A 23903-nucleotide genomic window follows, 5' to 3' on the forward strand; every position below is an offset into this window, starting at 1 on the left:
CTGCTGGAGCGTCAATTCAATGGACATTTTGTCTATTTTAGACTCCAATGTAGTGCCCAGGGATTGAATGGCCTGCATAATGGAGGAGAGAGATGGTTCACGGGGCTCTTCAGATGCCCCGGTTTGGGGCAGACCACCCCGCCGTATAGTTATCCATAGTGTTGGATTGAGTCGCCGTGGACTTCTTGTTCCTCATGGCCTTGGGAGATGTCAGGCAGTCACTCCGGGCTCCCTGCAAGCCGCACGCTGTCGGTCGTCACAGAAAGGAGCAGAAGCAGCCCTTGTGCCCCACTCGCCGACCTCCAACCTCTGAGGTCCCAGGTTCCCCGGTAGATAGGGGCCCTTCCCCCTGTGTATCAGGCCCAGCCGCTGTGAAACCAAAATACCGGACTGTGCAGTCATGGCCGTGAGCCTCAGTTAGGCAGTCCAGTTGTACAAGGGGCCCCTTCCCCCAGCTGAGCGGATTGGTATGCACCCTGTAGGGCCCCCTTTCTCATGGCCAGTCTCCTGCGCAGGGGTTCTGTCCTCAGGTGCCCGGCGTTGCAACTAACCTCCACCACCGGGGCGGTCCCTGCCCACCAGGGTACGTGGCATTAATCTGCGCTGCTGCCCCCTACTTTCTTCTAGGCCTCTGTCCCACTCTCTCCCGGGGCCTATCAGCAAGGCCTGTGGCACGAGCGGGCGTGCCGCGCTTTCTGCACGTATGTAGGGTGTCCAGTCCCTCGATGCCAGCCGGTCACAGGGCCCCGTGGCTGGGGCCCCAGTACACAACCTCCACTCTCCACGCTCCTCTGGAGGGGGACCCCGTCACGAGCCACAGGCAGTCCCTCGGCGTGTGAAGGCCTCCCAGCAACACTCCCAGGCCCCGCGCCGCTCTCGCCGCCACTCACAATGCCTCCTCACCAGACAGTCTCGGGGGGGGGGGGGGGAAATATGCTGCGTTTACTTCAAGGATTCCCTTGTGGCGCGCATACCGCAGGCTCCACTATCCGGCCTCCGCCTGCGCCAGCGATGTCGCCGCCAGTCCGGCGCGGCCGCCGGGATCCCAGGCACGGTGTTCCCCAGCCCCGCACCTATCGCTGGTCACCTATCGCCGCTGTAATGCAGGGCAGGTAGGAGAGGGTCACTCCGGGTCGCATTCTAGGCCTCCTCGGCACCAAGCGCCGCCCCCTGCTGCCGTCTCGCGTCTTCGCCCCAGTCCTCTCCTCACCCGAGGCCGGTGCGCCACCACTGGGTCTCTGAGGCAAAGGTCGCATCCGGCCCGCAGATACCGATGCCCGTTTCTCAGTCACCCGGGCTCGGATTCAGGTCGGGAAGACACCCGCAGGCATCGGAAGAAGGGGCCTCCTCAATGCCGGCTCGGGACGTCGTCTGTCTGCAGGATAAGTGGCAGATATCAGGGGTCAATTGGATCGCCACCGGCGCGCCGCGAAACTATGGGGCCATCTTGGTCGCCACCAAGCCCGGCATGTCTCACTTTTATCTCTCTAGTTAGGTGAGCCCATTTTAGAGAAGTGGCACCGAACTCCAAACTGTACTGACTTATAAGTACCTAGTCAGGCGGACTCCAAACCCAGTTAGTAGAATTGACCGGAACTGGTTTACAGGGCAGACAAAGGACTGCCTTCCACCCTCAAGCTGGCATTTGCCATAAGATTGGACCCCACAGAGCTCTCCGCAGAACACTCCTAGACATGTGAAGAATAAGAATAAGGACTGTTCTGCTGTCTAAAGAGCATGAAGGATGTCTGGACCTGCTTGCCTTGAACCCAAGTCCCAGAATAGACTCCATAGATCAATTGGCTGAGTTCCTATTTGAGCTACAAGGACACATCAAGCTTCCGGTGGCCTCTATCCCTGCAACTGCCCAGCTGACCAGTTCCAACTGGACCCTGCTGCTGACCTCTGTCGGAGTGAGTCTTAAAACCCAAGTGGTGCCCCCAGGTCCTTGACCCTTGGCTGTTTTTAGAGTGTACTCCCCATGCCTACACTGCAAGAGCTGGTACTAAGAAACTTTTTGCCAACAACTTCTCCAAATAAACAGCACAAGACTGAGACTGCCTTCGAGCCAAAACCATCAACGCCAATTTGTCACTCAGATCCAACTTGCCAGTTTACCCCACTGATTCCACTTCCACAAAGACCAATGCTGAGTAGAAGTGATCGAGAAAAAGGAGGGGTTGTGTCCAGTTTAGCGCTGGGTAGGACACGACAATATGTGAGAAAACAAATGAGGACCCAGTCGCTTTTTGGTTCTGTCACTTCGTTTAATTTGGGCAGATTATACACCTTATTGTATTTAATCAATGGGTGTTTTGATTATTTGTGTGAAAATACGAGTTGCTTCACTTAGATCAATGTTTATAGTAGTCTGAGGACTTACTTTGTCATACACAACATGATATTCATTATATACAAATTTTTACATTTAACACAAAACAAACAATTATAATGCAACTATACATAGACATATTCAATCTGCATTTGTATCTGTACCCTACTAACGGATTTAGGCACCAGACCTTTAACAAATGTCTTTGGTATATTTTATGGTCTGGTATAGCAAGGGCAGAATTCACCAAACTTATTCTGTGGACTACAAGAGTCACTTAGTGTATAGAACCCTTTGCGATAAAACAATTCGTCAACTGGAGTAAGCAAAGGTAAGCCGACGCTTTTCCAAGCCTGTGTCTTGGTCATCAGGCTCTTCTTCAGGGCTTTTGTTAGTGGGTACCTTTGCGGTGTACGGAGTCTGAGTCTGTCTTGATCATGACTTCTGACTGTCAACTCGTTATTTGCCTATTTATCTTGGTTGTGGTGGTCGGGTTTCAAAGTTTTTCTTTTATTCTTTAATTAGGTTTTGTTAAGGAAGCGGCGGCAGGGTCAGTTGATGGGATGTCCTCTTACACGGGAAAACGGCTTCTTCAAAAGTGAATTCAGTTACCAGTCATTCCAGCTCACGTATTCATTCGCATTGTTAATGGCAAAGATGCACATATGAAGACGTCCTCTCAGGTCTCTCGTTCTCTTTTGCTGGGACTCGCCCACTTAGCCCATTCTACTTTATACTTCCCAGACAATCTCACTTGGCGTGGCTTCCCATCCCCCAGGACACGCCAGGCTCCGGTGCTCTGAGGGGCAGAGGGGCGCCCTTCAAAACTGAGGTGACTTGGCCGAGGGAGCCTGGATTGTTTTGGAAACACGCGAAGACTGAGGGGCTGAAGTTAACAGGCTTCTGTTTTTTGCCCAGTCTTCAGCACAAAATAGCCAGCAGAACTTAGCAGCCGCAGTACAGCACAACCAGCACTTAGACTTCCTGTCTCTTTCTCCTTAAAGAGACAGTCCCCATTAACTCCTTTCGGTGGGTTTCCTAAAGCAAAGGAAATAGTCTTCAGTTCGATGGAGGGCTTGTGGCCCAAAATAAATTGAAGTGATCAGCATTGAGGCCTTGGGGGCATTGACTTTGGACTTTTTACACTGAAAACGTTCCCATCTTTGCAACGAGGACATTGGAACCGCTCTCTTCCCCAGTCTTCCATTGTCAAGCCCAGAATCAAATCCAGCTTGCCCTCCGCCAATGCATTGTTGACCATTAATTTTCTATAAAAAGTTTTGTTTGAATTCAGAAGGTAAACTTAGCCCCAGTATCAATCTAGTCCCTGTTTCTGATGGCAATCCATCACTGTTTTGACTTTAACTGTTGACTTTGACCTGGTTTAGTGTGACCAAGTACCTGTGATTGGTGCTTCCTGCCATTATTTTTTGTACAAACTATAATAATTCATTTCTCCAGTTCTACTTAATGGATTTTCCTAATTTTGGTGTTATTTTGTTTTTTTTTTACACTTTTTCATATATTAAGAAGTTGTTTTGGTATTATTATTGTTTTGCCTTTCAACGTTATTACTTTTTTAGCACTGCTTAAATACTTTACACATTACTGCTAATTTGAACCTGCCTGTTCTGTGCTATACCTACCAAAGCGTTGAGCTCACATTTATTTGGTGACTTTAGTTGTTCACCCTAAAAAGGATAGGGATTCTTACTTGAGGCGGGTACTTACCCCCGCAGCTAATAACATAATTTCTTACAATCTCCATAGGTTCTCAGTGTTCTTCAGTGTTGTTTTGTTTGACACATGTTCTACAGGCAGATTCGGGGAAATTTGCTGGATCATATGGCCCTGGCAGGGTCAAGGTGGGGTACATCTGCCCATTTACCCCAGAAGTCTTACAACATATGCATTTTTACCTTACAATGAGTCCATAGATATTTGAAGTAAATAAATCCACTAAGATTAGCCTCTGTATACTAGTAAGTGTTGCAGTCTGGGTGTCTTCCACAGGAGTTATCCAATACTTGATTATGCCCCCCTCCCAGCACCACCAGATTTGCTTTATGTTTACACAGAAAATCTAGGTGTTGCTTAATGAGGTAAAGGGCTTTGGGATAGAAACATCAGAGAGGGAGACGTGCAATGACAAACAAAGACAAAGATCACTTAATATCATTTGCTTGGAAAATTTAAAGTTTCTATTGCTATTCTGCATTCTGATTATTTTTCCAGTAACTCTCCAGTCTTTTCTCTCTTTCTGCCTGATGTCTTGGATTTGGGGTTTTAAACTTTTGGAGTTATGCTCCAATTGTGAATTGGTGAACATGACAATTAGACAAACATCAAGGTAATAAAATCACAAAGTTGTTATCATGTCTACCAGTTTCTCAGTGGTCTGGTCACATCAGTTACACACATCCACACAAATATTGCTCAACATAACATGTTTGGTCTTGCAACATCTCTGTTCTTTAAAGTCTGTTATCCAAGTAATGTTTTTTTCAGACTTTGAAGGTCGTTTTACAAAACCCAAGCCCCTTTTATAGTTTAATGGCACAATAAATTAGGGATGGGTGGAATCTGTGGAGCAGCCTGAACCTGTACATGTGCAAAGCATTAACCATGCTACCATCTAAAGGAGAGATCATTCTTCCCTAGTCACCCAGAATTTGAATGTTCTGGTAAAGCTCATAATAATAACCCTTGTAGCTGCATGCAAAAAGGTTATTATTGCATAAAATGTACAGATGGTCATGAAAATATATACTTTATACTTAGGCCCATGTTCTGAATAGTCTGCAATTCCTTATTGGGCAACAATGGCCCATCATGCCCATAGTTTTTCTCTCAGTAGTCACCTACCCAAGTCAGATTTCAATGAGCGCCCGCTTGCTGGCAGGGATCTCCTCCTCCGGCAGCATCAGCAAATCTGCCATTGCATCCCCCTCCCATCAACAGCCACAGCCGGGTTACCATTGGCCTCCCAGCAGGGATTCAGGGATTTCCAGCCTCTCACTTACAGGGTTCAACTATTGATTCAAACACCTGCCCAGCTGACGGACACCGCCTCCAGCAATCTGGGAAATGTAGCCATCCCATATCTGCTTCCTCTTTAACTACAGTGAAAGGGCTAGGGCATGATAAGCTCTGTTATGCAGCAGTTGGAGGATTTTTTGCCAACATCTCTGCTCCGTGCAGAGTGTGGAGTGGCAAAACTCCATGAACTACATCGGTGGAACGGAGTTTATCACCCACTCCAACAATTAATGTCTCTTTTTCAAAACAAGGTTTGTGCTTGCTTAAAAAGTGTTTTTCTTATCACCTTTACTTTTGCAGGTAATCTGCTTCCTTATAACTTAATAAATTACCTCACCTTAATATCTTTCCCTCAGTATCAAGCTATGATCTCGACCGTCTAGAGCAGGGATCTGCAACCTTATCTATAACAAGAGCTATTTCTGAATCATGAAAACAGTCCTGAGCTACTGATGACATTGCCAATTGTTTCAGTAGGAAGCACATCAGGGCCAATTACCATTGTGTGTACATCTTGCATGATTATTAGTAGTGGCCACCCAGATGTATGCCACAATATTAGATATATATTTTCAAGATAAATAGATCTGGAGTTAATATTGCACATGCAATATGCTGATCTTTATTTACTTACCTTCATGACATTTCGGTAGTCTATAGTCTAGATCTTGGCTGGTTGATATTTGAAATTCAATACTGTAATAGAATGCCAACTACCTTGACACATTAAAGTAGTATCAGGAATAGTAAAGTTTTATCATAATAAAATGCCTCCATATGACCGAAGACATAACAGTTGGTGCCCCCAGCACACAGGAAATACAACAAGCTATAAATCTCTACAACTCAGCATGAACTATCATTCAAAGAGCAGATTAAATGTATTTTGTATTTTCTAATCATATTATTTTTAAACATTAGCATATCGGTTTCTCAAAATACATTATTTTGTTTTGCATATGCACATGCCAATTGGGGTTAACACACTCAAAGAAAATATTGTTATTTTTTTGCAAAGTGCCCTTATTCAACATGGCTGCAGTAGACACTCCAAATGAAGTACCATGCTGAGCTGCACTACAGGGAGCTACTTCCAGCGTACTGGTTAGCTACCAGTAGCTCCTGAGGTACCCGTTGGATAACCCTGATCTAGAGTTTATTTGATGACTAAACACAAACATGGTTCAGTATTTGCACAACGCCTTTACTTTCAATTCTGAGAAATGTCTTTCGTGCTTCTGTAGTGTAGTTCCTATTATCCCAATAGGCTCTGCGCATTGGAATAATATCTTCAATAGTATAGACCTAGGGCAGAGGTTAACTAGGTCTTCTACTGACGATATTAGACTTAAAGTTTTTGGTTTTGCCAGCTAGCTCAGAGTTCACTAGAAACTTTCTCGAATAGGCAAGGAGGAGTTTAACTTCCCTGGATAGACAAGAAGGGATTTAGTTTCTGACAACCATAGAACATGACAACTTTGCTCTCCCCTAATCAAGAGTGTATCTCTAGAGTCGTGTGAAAACAAAAGACAACTTATTTTACTCAGTCAGTACGTGCATTCTTAGTTTCACCAGATTGTAGAGAAAAGGAAGAGACGGGCGTGTTCAATAAAAGATGGTATTTATTGATCAGTCTCTTTTCTCGTACAAGAGAAATGAATCGATATTATTGCGATACTTATGGTTAAGTAAAGTGCATACAATAAAAGCAGAAGTATAAAATAATACTGCAGAAGCATTGATATGGTTTCTAAGCCATATGATATTTAAAACTGATAAAATAGATACATACATATATACATTTGACTAATCGTACTCAACTGGTGCTTCTAACCACGCCTACCCGGGTGTACCTGACCTAAGCCTAATACGTGGGCGGGAGTAGATAAGTAGCAGTTTAAGTTAAGTTTGTTTTGCCAAGTGACTGACTCAAGAATTCTCTGCAAGGGGTTGTTCAGTTCTGTACCTGAGATCTAGAATGGTTGAGGGCTGGTATCTCTCGTCTCTGGTCTTGATATTCCAGCTGCCTGCGAGGGCCGCTTGGAAGCGCCGGAGCTGGATTTCTCGGCAGGAGAAAAACAGCTTCTCGTTCTCAGCGCGTCAGGAAGGCGGGGCAGCGCGTGTGGGCTTCGCTCTCTGCTGGGCTCCTCAGCGCGTCTCGCTGCTCCGATCTCGTCACCACCACGTGTGTTTGCTTAAGGCAACGTCGGTAATATTTATACCTGTAAGGTGTCGAGATTGACGTAAGGATGGACATAGATACGTCAATAAGGATGTCATACGAACGGGCTTGTTCGCACATTCTTTTGCTGAAGTTCTCTGTGAAATCAAAACAATGGCCGCTGGGTTTTTCCCAGGTTGTCATAGGTTTGATTTGTTTTGAGAACTCCGTATGCCTTATCAGGGGCTGGAGGAATAATGTTTGTCTAATTAGATGGCATGCGTTATTACCTAATCAGATAACACGTTTCTGTGCCGTGGTGTGGCCTAATCAGATAACGGTTTTTGCACCGTGGGATGGCTGCTAGTTAACTATTAACCAGAACAGGGTCAGGAATTGGTGGGATCGATACAGAACCTATAGGAATACATCACACCCACTCCACGCTAACCATGTCCATATTTACAAGATCTAGGCATAGTAAATATACAGTAGTCTATGTGTATACCGAACCACCCCAAAATACATCCATATGCATTTTGAAATTATGTAATATACGAGGGAAAAAAAAATAATCATAAGCATTATATGCACTCAAGCAGTAGAAAAATGCTAAATTAATCACGTATATTCATACATCATTATGAATAAAATATTGAAAATAACACATGAAATGGCTCTTAATACAGAAGAAAAATTGCGAGACCATTTCATCACAAAATAAAATATTTATGAGCAGGTCAGAGGGCAGCTAATGTCTCTAAAGGTCCTAAAATAGAAATATAGTTCTCTAAGAATAGTTTCTACTTTAAGCAGAAGATAAGTGTCCCGAAAAATTGCAAAACATTTTGGGCCGTTGAAAAATTATGTTCCGCTGTCCTTGAACTGGAGAAAAATTTGTTCATTATACTTTATTATCAAAGTTGAAGGCCAAATTCAGGGCGTTGGAAACGCCTTGTGCTAGCTTGCTCAAAAGTCATTATTTCTGCTCTGGTGAGAACATCATATCATTTAGACTCTCGAAAAAGCTGTCAACAGCTTCCTGTGAAAGTTCCATTAACTCTGAAAAAGATGTTACCATGCATTCATGAGCATGATTGCCTTCATTGATGTTTTGATCAGCATAGCTGACAGAAGGTCGTACCTGATCGATGCTGCTTTCATCTTGAACCTCACTACCCCTCAATCGTAGTGGTGAAGTCTCCACGAATGCCGTCATCAGGATTGGTAGCCGCTGGGGGCAGCACAATGCATGAGCCGTGACCGGACCCAACAAAGTTTCTGCATCCATTGGCGCATCCGATTGTAGCGTCAGACAGGTGTCCAACACGCATTCTTCTCCGCATAGCAAGCACCTTAATACAGGTAAAACACAGTTTTGCCACATAGGTCTAAATGAAAGAAACCAAGTCATGTTCAGGTCTCTAAGTCGGGATAGTCCAAGGATTTTATTTATTTATTTATTTATTTATGGGATTTTTAATGCGCACTACTACCCTGAGGTGTCTAGGCGCAATGAGATACTCCAAGATACAGAGGTCAGGACACGATATTATAAGAAAGAGGCTATAAGCTCTTTTTGGCAGATGGTTAATATTAATAATATTATTGATTGAAGAGCCAGGTCTTCAGAGCCTTGCGGAAGCTAATCAGGGTTGGCGCAGTTTTAATGTCTAAGGGGAGTGAGTTCCACAATATTGGAGTTGCTACCAAAAATCGTCTGTCACCCCATGTTGCCGTTCTTGTGCGGGGTACAGACAGTTGATAGCTTGCTGCTGATCGTAGGTTTTTTTTAGGAATGTACACCTGAAATGCCTCCTTTAGGAACTTCGGTCCAGTCTGATGGATGGCCTTATAGGCAATGCACAAAGCTTTGAATTTGATCCTGCTCTCCACTCTTAGCCAATGGAGCTGACGTATGGCTGCCGAAGTGGAGTGGCGTCTGGGTATGTTGAGCAGTATCCGTGCTGCCATATTTTGGACAGATTGAAGCTTGTTCAGGATGCATTTATGCGTGTTGAAAAAGAGAGCATTTCCATAATCAAGCTTGGAAAACACTAAGGTAGTAATCAGTGTTTTTCCTGCTGATGCTGGTAAATACGGCAGAAGTTTTTTTATCTTTTTCAGCATGAAGAACGCCGCAGAGACCACCTTATTAACATGATATCCAAAGGATAATTTGCTATCAAAAATCACTCCTAAATTCCTAACCTTGGCGTCTGGAACCGGAGGAGGGCCCATCTGACTGGGCCACCATGTCGGGGACCACTCTGGAGAGATATTACCAAAGGTCATCACCTCCGTTTTCTCCGCATTAAGCTTCAAACAGTTCCTGTGCATCCATGATTGTATGTCCAGTAACCCCTCCTGAAGCTTAGCTGCTACCACTGGGCCGTTCTTATGCACCGCCAGCACAAGCTGGGTGTCATCTGCGTAGGTGGTTAAACGCATCCCATAAGATTTGATGACCCTCGCCAAGTCCGCGACATAAATGTTGAAAAGCGTCGGACTTAACGAGGATCCTTGAGGGACCCCGCAAGGCAGTTCAGACGTCGGTGAGTAATGATTACCCAGTTTGACTGCCTGCTTACGGTCAGCTAAGAAAGAAACTATGAGTTCTTTTGCCAGATGGTTAATCCCGAGGGCTGCGACACGGTCGACCAAGATGACATGGTCGACCGTGTCAAAGGCCGCCGATAGGTCCAACAAAATAAGCACTGCCGCTCCTCCCGAGTCCATAATATGTCTGATTTCATCGGAGGCCTTTATCAGCGCTGTCTCGGTTCCGTGTCCTTTCCGGAACCCGAACTGAGTGTCATCCAAGAGTCCATTTTGCTCAATAAACTCTGACAGCTGTTGGTTCATAATGGCCTCTACGATTTTAGCCGGGAAGGGAAGGCAAGCAATAGGCCTATAGTTGGCCGTAACGGTGGGGTCTAGGGAAGGCTTCTTGAGCAGAGGTTTGACAATAGCCTGTTTCCAAATCTCAGGGTAGACACCAGTTTTGAAGATGGAGTTACAGATATCGGTGAGCGGCTGGGTGATGGTGTTATGTAGTTGGTTCATTATGAGAGGAGGACATGGATCAAGCGGAGATCCGGATTTGATCTTAGCAACAAGCATGCAGACCTGATCTTCAGTGACTGACCGAAACTGAGCGAAGAGAGGGTGAGTGGGCGCTGGATGGGTGGATAGGTCCATGGATCCTCCCACTGGTTCTTTGGAGAATGTGGAGTAGATATCCATCACCTTAGAGGTGAAGAATGTAGCCAGTGAGCTACAGAATTCCTGCGAATTCTCAGTTGTAGGTCCAGTTGGAGGATTAGAAAGAGAGCTCACCACTTGAAAAAGCATTCTGGCTGAATTCTGTGCTTGCTCAATTTGGCCAGTGAAGAAAATATTCTTTCGCGTAATGAGAGCTTTCTTATATATTGCCAGTGCAGTTTTATAGACTTGCTTAGCGGGGGGGCTATAATGCTTTCTCCAGCGCCTTTCTAAGTTTCTGCAATACTGACGTTGGAGTCGCAGCTCCTCTGTATACCACTGGGCAGATGGAGTGGCTCTATTTGGACGATAAAATTTTTCAGGTGCAACTTCATTAGCTGCCTTCAGGATCCAATCTTGAAAATTAGTGGACATGGTTTCAGGATCACATGATCTTTCTGGGGCTGATGTCATAAGGAGATTAGTGAGGTGTGGAATGTCTGCATTTTTCCACCTCCGCGTCCCCACTGACGACCGGATTTTGGTCTGAGAGGGTTTGGAGGGTGACAGTCTAATCCTAAAAATAATAGCTTGGTGGTCAGACCATACCAGAGGTAGCACCGCTGACAGATCAATGCCCGGGTTATTTGTGAACAGGCCATCCAGTGTGTGCCCGGCCTCATGCGTGGGGCCCCTCACCAGCTGCTGCAGCCCTATTGCCTGCATATCAGTGATGAGTTGAGCTGTGTCTTTATTGTCAAGGTTTTCAAGCGGGAAGTTAAAATCCCCTAGAATCGTATAGTCCGAGGATCCTATTACTAGTTCAGTTATTTCTGTAAGTTCAGCTAAGAATTTGGTGCGGGAACCCGGTGGCCTGTACAGAAGTATTCCTTTGAAAGCTTGCCTCTGCGTAAGATTGATAACAAACGCAAAAGCTTCGCAGGTAGTGCTTTGAATAGGCTCGAATTTTGCACGATAAGTGTCCTTATGAATTACGGCTAAACCTCCGCCTCGCCCATATTTTAGATATCCGGTCCCGGTATCCAATGGCTCGGATTGTTTCTTCCCTTGTCGCAGGTGTTTTGTCTGTGACACGGTTTGCCATAGCGAAATAACAGAATCAAAAATAGGATTCCTGCCACTAGTCCCAAAAGGAGAGGAAGTCCACCAAAGATGGAATGGACAAAGTCTGGAAAAATACCCAGAATGGCTTTAAATGGTATTAGAGCCCCTGAAAACACTGTCTTAAATACATTTGAGACTCCACTGGTATCAGAAATATTTAAGATTTCGTTCAGGATTTCTGCGAAATGTATAGGGGAATTAGTTGATAACAATGAATGAATCTCTGCCGTTGTCCTTGCAACTTGGAGATCATACGTTTCTTTTGATGACGTGAGCCTCGTCGGCGTCTGAAGGAGCAGAGTTTTCATTCTGCTTAAAGTATCAACTCTAATGGAAGAAATTTTCAAATTCGGCCATAACCTTGCCTCCCTGTCTGGCATTGCGCTGGGGAACAATACTCGTTCACAGCACATGACCTTCGCAGTCGTACTTATGAGATAAGCTATTCCGGGCACCAAGCTACAACAGCTGCGGTTTACAATTATAATGTAACTCCCGTTCGATAGTCTCCTAAAGAATGGTTCTATTTGTGTCGCAGGTGTGCCTAGCTGGTGACATGAAAGGTTATTTGAGGACCCTTCACAGGCTCCGTGTAAACTAATACCATTACACAGAAGTGTACCGCTTAGTGACATGGCACAATTGTTGCCACTAAGAAACACTTTCCGGCCTTTATTACTGACACATGCATGTGTATAGGGCAAGTTCCATGTTGACCTAATGTACCCTTTACCCAATTTTTCGTACATGCCAGCCTGTATATATTTTTGGCAGTATTGAAACCTGAAAGTAGATATTGGAATATTAATTATTCCATGTATTATCCATTCACTGACAGGTCGTTCTGACATTGTCAATGGTAATCTCTTGAGTTTCTCAATGCTCAGGATTGTATAATCAGCACCCTTCTGTGCCATACTGATTTGTTTATCAGTAAGGTTAAAGATATTGAATAGTGACGTTGTGTTGATTGAACGCAGATTTTGTAGCGTCCAGCCAAGTTGTACAATAGAGCGCAATTGGGACTGACCGTGTTGTAACAACAGTAAGTCTTGCGATATTATGTCGATTGCTGAAGACACAATGCTGTCCAAAGAGTATATTCTGGAGGACAGAGTCATTAACCCATTGTCCACTACAGAAAGTGATTTTTCCAAATTAATACGGTCAATTTCCCGTATTCTCTCTGATGTTTCAATTTGAGTTATTTTCCAGGCTTCGTTATAAGCTGCATATACAGAGGCTGCTATGAAGCGTTTGTGACGCTGTTTGCGTGGCCCCATAATGAAATCACGCAAGTCAGCACCATCAGTAAGTAAGGTTAGGTGTTGCTTAATTTCTGACAGTGTGGATGTTTGTAGCCATTGAAGGCAGAGCTTGCCCACACTGTATGTGGTGATTATCCCTGGGTGTTGTATTTGGGAATATCTAGGGTCTGGCCTGGTCAATTTGAACCCTTGGATTTTGTTCAGGAATCTGTCTTGACAGTTATTAGTATCTGTGGGCCAGATCAACCACTGTTTCCAATCAGGATGTGTTCTGTTTTGGCTTAATATATGGTTTACGTCTATCTCCTCATCTATAGAGCTATTACTGTTCATTGTTGGCTTTGGAATAGACGGTTTGTTTAAGTCTTTGATTTTGGCTAGGCCAAGACAGGTAGTTTGTTGAATAGTGTCATTCAAAAATATAATTTGTTCTGGGATCATGCAGGCTCTAAACAATGATTCCATACCTTGTACTTGCCATTCCTTTGTACCCCAAACACTTTTTACTTCAACATTTTTGTCCCAGTAATCAAACCCAAATGTACTCATTTGTTCAAAAAACGAATCTGAATATATCAATTTAGTATTTGTGAGCATGGTCTTTGTACCTGTCTTATTTGTTAATTTGAAATAAAATGTTTCTGCATTACTTGTGTTGAACCCTGAAAAATATGAATATTTGTCATAAAAAGTTCTTGAGCTACCTTTTGGAGGGGTTGCACAGTGTTCCCATTGATTATAATTTAAAACATTTCTAGGTTGTGCAGATTTATGCAGATAATGATTACTATAGTGATTATAGCAGAACATTTTATCATAATTAGATTAACCCTGCAAATAATCATGTTTTGTAAATTTAGCAGACATCACTAGATCAGACATCATATTATTAATGCTTTCAACGTCCCAATCATCAGCAACTGAGCTTGGTTTTACAAAGTCACTCAATGAGATCTTGATTTGATGTGGATATTTAAGGATTTCAACCGGACCATAGATTTCATAATCAGTATTGTCCCATGCTACCCCACTGGGTATAGGATTGGCTGTGAAGTTGACTGAAGAAAGTTCTCTTTTCTTGACGTGTGAGGACGTGTGTGGTTTGAGAATCAAGTTGATTTTCTGGCTTGCTGTGTCCATTTTAGCATATTTTCCCTCAATGAAGTGTCCCAAACATAGTACCATGATGAGCCAAAGTATGAGGATAAGTGCACCTAAGGCCACCCAGAATTCAATCCATGGAGAAATCAGATAGGTTTCTTTCAGATGTTGAAAAAGTTCCTTAGTTTTATCTTTAAATGTTTTTGTTGATGTTTGTTCCTTTGATTCACTCAGGTCTTCAGATGAATCAGTGAAGTTGATGAAGTAACCGGATGCCGTTCTGTCTATTGTTCCAATTGCTTCAGGATTGATATTTGCTTTATCAGTTTTTTTTGTTGCAGCAGAATAGTCATTTGTTACTTCATTGTAGATTGGTGTGTCTCTGCTAAAAGTTTTTATTTGGGTTTTTAGAGGTTTAAGTTCCATAGCATTGTTGCATAGTCCTTGTTGTTGTTCTTTTGGCATTTCAAATGTGAGTAGCCTCTTAGATTGAACCTCTGTGTTTGTAGCAAACCTTGGTGTTCTACTACTCATCGGGAGTCCACTTGGCCTACTGTTTGTTATCGGCCACATGATTGTGGTTTTATCAGGTCGATTGATACAACTCTGTTCTCCTTTTTACCAGCAAGGGGCGGTAGTACTACTGATCTTGTCCCGTTGATAGACAAGACAGTAACTGCTTTTCTGTAAGAAGGCCCAAATTCCTTCTTTACAGCGATCTTTTCTCTGACTAGATCCCCGACTTTTGGAATCTAGACAGGTCTTGCTGGGACAGGTGGTTTTTCTTCAGTGGTCGTTGGCTGTTGTTTCAACTTTATGTTGCTCAGGTCTTTCCTTGTTTCGTTTAAATCCTGTAAAAGAGCCAAACGATCTTTGATATCAAAGCTTTTTTCTTTAACCACTGAAGTCTGACTGTCAAGATCTAAGACCATCATTCTAGTTCCAAACAATAATTCGTACGGACTGAATCCCCGCAGAGAATTTCTTGGCAGGTTATTTAGACTACGTTGGACACTTATTAGATGTTTGACCCACCCAGCTCCCGAACCTAATACCTTCGCTGTTATAGATTGCTTTATGTCACGGTTTTTTCTTTCTACGATTTCGTTTCCCTCGGGATGAAATGGACAAGAATACCGCAATGCAATGCCCATGCTGGTCATGGCCTCCTTATAAGCTCGAGAGCTAAAAGCAGGACCCTGGTCAGAATGCAGCATGCCAATTGCGTATGTGCCGATAAAGACTCGCAAATCTTTTATAACAGTTCTGGCGTCAGCCGATCGCTGGGGCCACATCCATATGAATCTCGTGCATGAATCCACTGCAACCAAGATATATTTATAGTTACCATCCCTTTGTAAGGGACCGCAGTGGTCCAGGTAAACACAAGCTAATGGTTTATCCGAGATTAGAAGGGGCGTCTGAGCTGGTCGTCTCACTGTTGATACCTTCATTTTTTGACATATTTCACATTCTAGAACATAGTTCCTTGTTTGTCTTCTCATTTGTGGCCACCAGTATCTCTGTTTCAATAACGATACTGTGGCTGAGACGCCAGCATGTACAGAAGCAATTCCTTCGTGTGCCGCTATGATTAGTCCTAACCTATGTTCCATGTTTGGAATTGCCCTATCCCCCACTCCAGGGATTCGAGCAAACGGAACATTGTTTGTATCAGTTATATATGAGTACTTCACTGGAAAGCCTTTCGGGAGTGTTTCTATCGAATCTTTTCCTGTAGCGCTGACAGCTTGTAATATATCGCTGTCTATTTTTGTTTTTGACCGTGTGATGGCGGCTACGGAAGCCGTTTGCACCGCTGCCTTCGCTGCCTCAGCAGCCAATGAATTCCCTGCAACGTGAACGCCATCACGTTGATAACTCAGTGTATGTATCACGTGAGTCTTTGGTAGTTCTTTTTGCAAATGAACTACTTGTTCCCAAAGCATTTTATGCTTGATTGTGCCTCCTTTTGCATCCTTAAAACCATTCTGAAGCCAGATCTGCAAGTATTCATTGTAAGACTGAACGCAGTAATACGAATCGCACACTATGAGTGTGGGGAATTCTCGATCGGTATTTTCAAGCGCCATCTTGAATGCTAGTAGTTCAGCTCGCTGAGCTGTACAATCTCCTAGAGATTGTGTTTTAGTGATCGCTGGTTTAAATTTCCCTTCGTGCCAGCGACCTTTAACAATCGCGCACGCAGCACTGTAAGCTTGTTTACCCCCTACTGCGGGTTGTGCTGACCCGTCTGTATATATTATACAGCCGTAGTGCTCTAAAGGCAGAATTTCGATTGGCGGAGGACATTCAAATTCGTATTGGAGAAATTCTTGTGTTTTCAGGTTGGGATCAAATTCGTATACCACGTCTGTTGCAGCAAGAGAATTGGCCCACTGTATCCACCTTGGATGAAGTGCTTTAGCATTCGGAATGCTTGCCTTTGTTAACGCCTCCAGGGCTGGTATCGGTGTCACGATGATTATTCGTTTACCTTGTGCTAGGGCCCTTTCCTTTGCTACAGCAGTCTGTACCGCGGTCAGAATTTTTTCCGTTGGACTAAATTTCATTTCAGCCTTTGTGTACAAGTGTGATTTGTATGCAATTGGTACCTTTTCTCCCTCATTAGAGGTCAGGTATGTGAATCCGCATCTTCCTGGGATGACTCGAATCACAAGATTGCGTGTGTTATCACGTGTTTCTAATTTTGTTTTAATTAGCATGTCTGTTTGTAGAGATCTCAAAATTTCTGTGTGTTTTTGAGTCCAATTGATTCTTTTAAAATCTGGCTTTATTAGATCATAAAGGGGTTTGACCCTTTCTGCGTAGTTTGCAATGTATGTTCTTCCGAAATTTAGGAAGCCCAGAATTGATTGTAAGTTTTTTAGTGTTCTAGGAGCTTGGAGTACAGCACACTTCTCTAGGAAATTGTCAGCCAGGCTTTTGCCTTCACTTGATAATTCATATCCTAAAAACAGGACTGTCAGATGGGCAATTCTAGATTTTTTAAAGTTGAATTTGTAACCCTCTGCTGCGAACCCAAGTATTATGGTGTTCACTCTCTTCAAGTGAGTATCCAAGTCATCATCTGTTAGGTAAATGTCGTCGACATATGACAATGCCTCGTCATCGTATGTTTGTAATAGTTCTGTTACTCTCTTTGAGAATAATCCTGGGCTATTCTTGTGCCCCTGGGGTAAACAGCAGAAGCTTTTTTGCGAGCCATTTACTGAGAATGCAGTCAAATATCTGCTCTCTGGTGCTATATTTTGACAAAAGAATCCATTAGAGATGTCTAATGTTGTTTTGTATTTTTTGCGCACTATGTTATTCATTAGTGCAGCACTATGTGAGTTTTGTACTGCAAAAGTTTTGCAACACGAGTTAAGGTGTCTGTAATCCAAAACTAGACGATATGAGTTGTCTGGTTTGGAGACACGAAACAAAGGATTGTTCATTTGTGAGGTGCAAGTTTCAATCACCCCCTGATATTCAAGTTGATCTAGGATCTCTTTTACCTGTTTTTTAGCTTCTTGCTTGATTGGGTACTGCCTCTGTGCAGTAGGTTGTGATTTTAACTGGATTTTGTGAGGAGGAGAGTCCTCATCCCATCCTACATGATTTTTATATAAAGCAGGAGCTTGAGCTACTGCCCACTTTCTAGCAAGTGTATATTTTTTATGAATTGGAATATGATTTGAGAAGGCAGGCATAATTATTTCTTCGCCATGAGGGCACTCCCTGACAAACTCGGGTGGCCAGTCTTGTTCAGCTAGAAGGATGTCATAGCCCTTGGACAGATTATCCCAAAATAGTCCCCTTATTTTTCTAGTCTTATCTCCCTCTATACGTAATGTTATTTCATATATTTTATGAGGTTTGCTAACTCTGGTGTCTGCAGTTTCCACTTGAATATATTCATTCGTGTCCACTGTCTCCAGATGATTCATAAGGACTTTGCGAGCTATGCTCACTTCTGCTGCGCTGTCTAGCATTGTCTGAGCCCATTCTCCGTTCTTCAGCTGTGTCCTCAGTATTCTCGGCATCTTTAACTACCTTAATACTGGCTACCTTCTTTTTTGGAAATTGTAACTTTTTATTTGGATGAGCAGGTTCCTTGTCTTTGGACTTGACGTGCTCTTCCCTGTGTTCTGATCGTCCTCTTCTTTCCGATTTCTGCGAGGAAGTCTGAAAAGATTGAGAGGGACGTGTATCATTATCTTGATATCTATCAGGTTTCTTTATATTATCCCTATTTCTAAGGTTGTATTTTTTCCCAGAGGGCTCACTTTGGGGAGACCTGCGACCTTGGTTCGGAGATCTTTCTCTCCGCCGAGGAGACCTTCCTCTGGACTGGAATCTTTTTTCTTTAGGATTGGATTGTTTGTTTCCATCCCAGCTCTTCTTTTGAGTGTTTAAATTATTTTTAATAAATACCTTTTCAGGACTTTCAATCAGTTGAGGTTTTACCGGTATTCCACCCAGACTATCTCTTCCTAGTTCTTCATAGGATTTCTCTATGATTCTGGCAATTTCAGTTGGTTGGTCTGCTATATCTGTCTCTTTTAACCTTTGGCGGATCGCCACGTTTGCTGCTTCTCCCTTTATGTTGGCTAATAATATAGCCGAGACCTGCTTGAAGTCTTTCAGTAATTTCATACCAAGAGTTAAAGCGGGTTCTGGACCATATTCATCTTGAATTTGTTTTAGCACGTCTGGTATTACTGACATGGATGGTACACCATGTGTTTTTGTGTATATGGAAGCAAAGACTGTACCCCATGTGTCACAGTCCTCCACGTGTGGTGCGATTCCCATTGGAAGACAGATAGTCAGAATCCTGTGTTTATCTACCGGGGTGGTGTCTGGAAACACCGCCTCTATTTGAGTGATTTTTTGTGCTAGCCAGAAAGGTATTTGTTCCCGTTTTGCGGGTACTTTACCTAGACAGGACTGTATGTTCTGTGGTGTAATTTTATTTGTGTTACCCTGATGAGGGGTCAGTTGTGGAATTTTATTTGCTGGTTGGACTGTTGAAGTCCGCATTACATATTGGACCAATTGTCTATGTATTTTGATTAGTTGTTTTAGCTGTATTAAAAGCTCTCCTGCAGGCATTTCTTCAATGTCTGGATGTGGTGTGTATCCGGCTAGGACCGGCCACGTTGCTCCTGGTCTACCTAGTGGACCGAGCCTGGTGATGTGATTATTATGTTTTAGGGCGCCATCAAATAAGAGCAGGTACTCTTGGAATTTGAGCGGTACTTCTACCTCCTCGAAGGGAGTGTAGGTATCCGGTGGTTCCTCTATTTTATAACAGTGGAACTCTTTTGTTACAGTGTTCGCTGCTGGAAAGTTTATCCATGAATAGAATACCTCTGTCTGCCGATATTCGTGTGCCTCAATTACGAATATGACTGTACCACCTCTCGATGTCAGTCCATTTTCTATAAGTTTTAAGGTTATAGATTTTCTTATGTTGACTGGGATGAGTTTTATATCCTGGTCATTTTGTTGCAGAGTATTATCAGCTGCTAGGAGTTCAGCTGCTAGTCTAACTGTCTCCCTTTCATCATCACTGTCTACCATTTTACCGACAGGAAGGTTATTTTGTTTGTTTGCAGATCAGGTTTCTATGGAAACAAAGATTAGATGCACAATATTTTGGAACAGTGTATCCTTCAACGTTGACTAAACCAAGAACCATACATAGGAGTCTTCCCCTGCGAGGTTTGGCGGATATGACTTTTCACCCACTCCAGACGTCTTTGGAGTATTATGGGAAAAAAAGAGTTCTGTGTGAAAAAGCACGACTGAGTTACTCTAATGTCTTGCGTTAGTTTTATCGCCTATCCAAACGTTTGGGTGCCATGTAGTGTAGTTCCTATTATCCCAATAGGCTCTGCGCATTGGAATAATATCTTCAATAGTATAGACCTAGGGCAGAGGTTAACTAGGTCTTCTACTGACGATATTAGACTTAAAGTTTTTGGTTTTGCCAGCTAGCTCAGAGTTCACTAGAAACTTTCTCGAATAGGCAAGGAGGAGTTTAACTTCCCTGGATAGACAAGAAGGGATTTAGTTTCTGACAACCATAGAACATGACAACTTTGCTCTCCCCTAATCAAGAGTGTATCTCTAGAGTCGTGTGAAAACAAAAGACAACTTATTTTACTCAGTCAGTACGTGCATTCTTAGTTTCACCAGATTGTAGAGAAAAGGAAGAGACGGGCGTGTTCAATAAAAGATGGTATTTATTGATCAGTCTCTTTTCTCGTACAAGAGAAATGAATCGATATTATTGCGATACTTATGGTTAAGTAAAGTGCATACAATAAAAGCAGAAGTATAAAATAATACTGCAGAAGCATTGATATGGTTTCTAAGCCATATGATATTTAAAACTGATAAAATAGATACATACATATATACATTTGACTAATCGTACTCAACTGGTGCTTCTAACCACGCCTACCCCGGTGTACCTGACCTAAGCCTAATACGTGGGCGGGAGTAGATAAGTAGCAGTTTAAGTTAAGTTTGTTTTGCCAAGCGACTGACTCAAGAATTCTCTGCAAGGGGTTGTTCAGTTCTGTACCTGAGATCTAGAATGGTTGAGGGCTGGTATCTCTCGTCTCTGGTCTTGATATTCCAGCTGCCTGCGAGGGCCGCTTGGAAGCGCCGGAGCTGGATTTCTCGGCAGGAGAAAAACAGCTTCTCGTTCTCAGCGCGTCAGGAAGGCGGGGCAGCGCGTGTGGGCTTCGCTCTCTGCTGGGCTCCTCAGCGCGTCTCGCTGCTCCGATCTCGTCACCACCGCGTGTGTTTGCTTAAGGCAACATCGGTAATATTTATACCTGTAAGGTGTCGAGATTGACGTAAGGATGGACATAGATACGTCAATAAGGATGTCATACGAACGGGCTTGTTCGCACATTCTTTTGCTGAAGTTCTCTGTGAAATCAAAACAATGGCCGCGGGGTTTTTCCCAGGTTGTCATAGGTTTGATTTGTTTTGAGAACTCCGTATGCCTTATCAGGGGCTGGAGGAATAATGTTTGTCTAATTAGATGGCATGCGTTATTACCTAATCAGATAACACGTTTCTGTGCCGTGGTGTGGCCTAATCAGATAACGGTTTTTGCACCGTGGGATGGCTGCTAGTTAACTATTAACCAGAACAGGGTCAGGAATTGGTGGGATCGATACAGAACCTATAGGAATACATCACACTTCAGCGTCCCCACTAGAAAGTTGTAAAGATCTCTGCTTCTCCACTGCATTTTTAAGGCTTTTAGTTCTTGATGCAGGTTCATTCACCAACAAACTTCAACAATGTAATTCCTAAGGAATGCCTTTAAAGGGCCCTCCTGCACTGCCCAAAACTCTACAATGATGACATGACGCTGGGCATGGCTCCCGTTTCTACCACGAGCAATGCCCAAGATGGCTATCATCTGAGAACTCTGGATGGTGGTTGGTAGTTTATTTTCTAGTGTAACTAAGTTGATTTTCTTATCTACTTGAGATGGTCCAATAAATCATAGATGGATTATATTAATTTTTAAAAATGCAAGAGTTTATGCTCAAAGCCATATATAGTCACCTGGTTTGTAATCAGACTTTATTGTCTTTTTTATCTGCTTGACATTGATATACCCTTTTCACTTGTTGAATATGTTGTTACACCATAAGCCTGTTTTATTTTATTTCCGTATCTGTTTCTGTGACCGAGGGCACTGATTTTGAAACTGTTGGTTGTAATAAAAGGTAGAAATGATGGGTGTCATCCATACATGCTGTAAACTGCGGAGTAACCCATACATATCTGCTGTACATTACCAACCAAAGCTAATCAACCCAAGCCCCAGATGTGTAAGCGGAGGAGTAGCATCTTAGGTAATGTTTAATGCTTTGGTTGACACAATTAGTTTCGCCATCCTTTTGAGGATGGTAACTATCCTACAAGGCCAAATTCATGTGTACAATGGAAAACCAGCAATTCCAAAATTTGGAAGTAAATTGTGACTCTTTGTCTGAAGCTATAATTTTTGGAAGCTATGCAGTAGTACCACTTATGTCAAAGGTAGTATAGCTAGCTCTGCTACAGTGAGTAAGCCCTGAAAGTATAACATTGCCAAATTTTGTTATGCTGTCTACCACTACTAATATAGCATCTTTCTTCTGGTCCATGAGGAGAGCAGCAATATAATTTAAAGAGATGGCCTGCTTGCGAGTGTCATGCCTCACATTTTCATGCAGCTTTGATAATGTCTGTGCATTCGATGGGCACCAGAATCTTCTTTGAACTGCCCTGCAGTTAGGTTTCATGATACCATTGGTATATCTTCTTTTAAATGTGTTTGGTGGGTATTAAAAGTTTGTTAATATGGTAGAGTAAGTTGTCAATGACATTGCATGTCTGATCTTGTTCTACCAAGTGATGCCTCCTTGGGACTGGTAAGCCTTTTGTTCCAACTCTAGAAAGCCCTTGTGTTAAGCATTCCCTACCACCTGAAATGGTTTTAGGAGAGAGTTTTGGATATGCAGCAAACTTGCTGAAACATTTCTTATTATGGCATCTGCTTTTTGATTGCGAGTGCCAGGTCTAAAGGTAACTACAAAATGAAGTTCTGCAAAAATGTGTATCCATAGCAGTTGAGGTGATGGTAACAATTGAACTGACACTGTAAATTCAAGATTGCAGTGATCCGTTAAAACTGTCACTTACTATATGCTTTGCTCCCAAGATGCTGTATCCATTCAATGAAGGCTTCTTTTTTTCCATGGAGAGCTTATTTGTTTTTTCATGTATTGAAAAAAATATTTGCATTAATGAAACAAGGTAAAAGACAAAAAAGAATAACACAATCTCCCCCTCCCTCATTTCTCCTCTTAGGCCCCATCCTATCAATTCCCCAAATGTATTTGTATACATTTTCAGCACCACTCTTAGTCACCAAATGACTATTGCTTCAAACATTAATCCTTCTCAAGGTTCCTTTTCCATGTCCTTGCCCGACACAAATCACATTGATTGCAGGGATCTCAGACAGGCCATGGTAATCTTGTGTGCTGTAGGATAGTTTATTAATGTCTCCCAAGTTTGATAGTATTTGAGGGATAAGTTCTGTAAATCAGCTGTTAGTTTCTCCATTGCCAATAGAGACCACAACTTGTTTGTCCATTCCTGCATGGTCGATAGCCCTGCTGCCTTCTGCGAGAATGGCTATTTAGCTGCTTATATCATATTGCTCACTATAGGCTGATCCTTGTTTGTCACAAATGCATTGCCTGCTCGCTGGAGATGGAACAGAGTTCTCTCCAGAGCAGGTTTCAAGGAGAAGCCCTAATGTGACTCAAAATCTCTTTGTAATACATTTTTAGCACTGGACAGAACAGAAAGACATGGATATCATGCTCTAATTGTTTACCACTTCCCCAAAATAGAATTGTCATGCCGGGAAACATGCTCTGCAACGTTTTCGAGGTGTAATGTCACAGTGTTATATATTTATACAAGAATTCTTCATTCTGTACACTTTTACCTAACATTGGAATATTTGCCCACAATTTCTCCTATTACTTCAATGTAGTTCCCATCCCAAGATACTCTCCCATCTCCGTATATACGTCAATCCACCAGATGAGGCCCTGGCCATGAGGACTCAATA

This window comes from Lissotriton helveticus, chromosome 9, assembly GCF_964261635.1.
Source record: "Lissotriton helveticus chromosome 9, aLisHel1.1, whole genome shotgun sequence".
Lineage (NCBI taxonomy): Eukaryota > Metazoa > Chordata > Amphibia > Caudata > Salamandridae > Lissotriton > Lissotriton helveticus.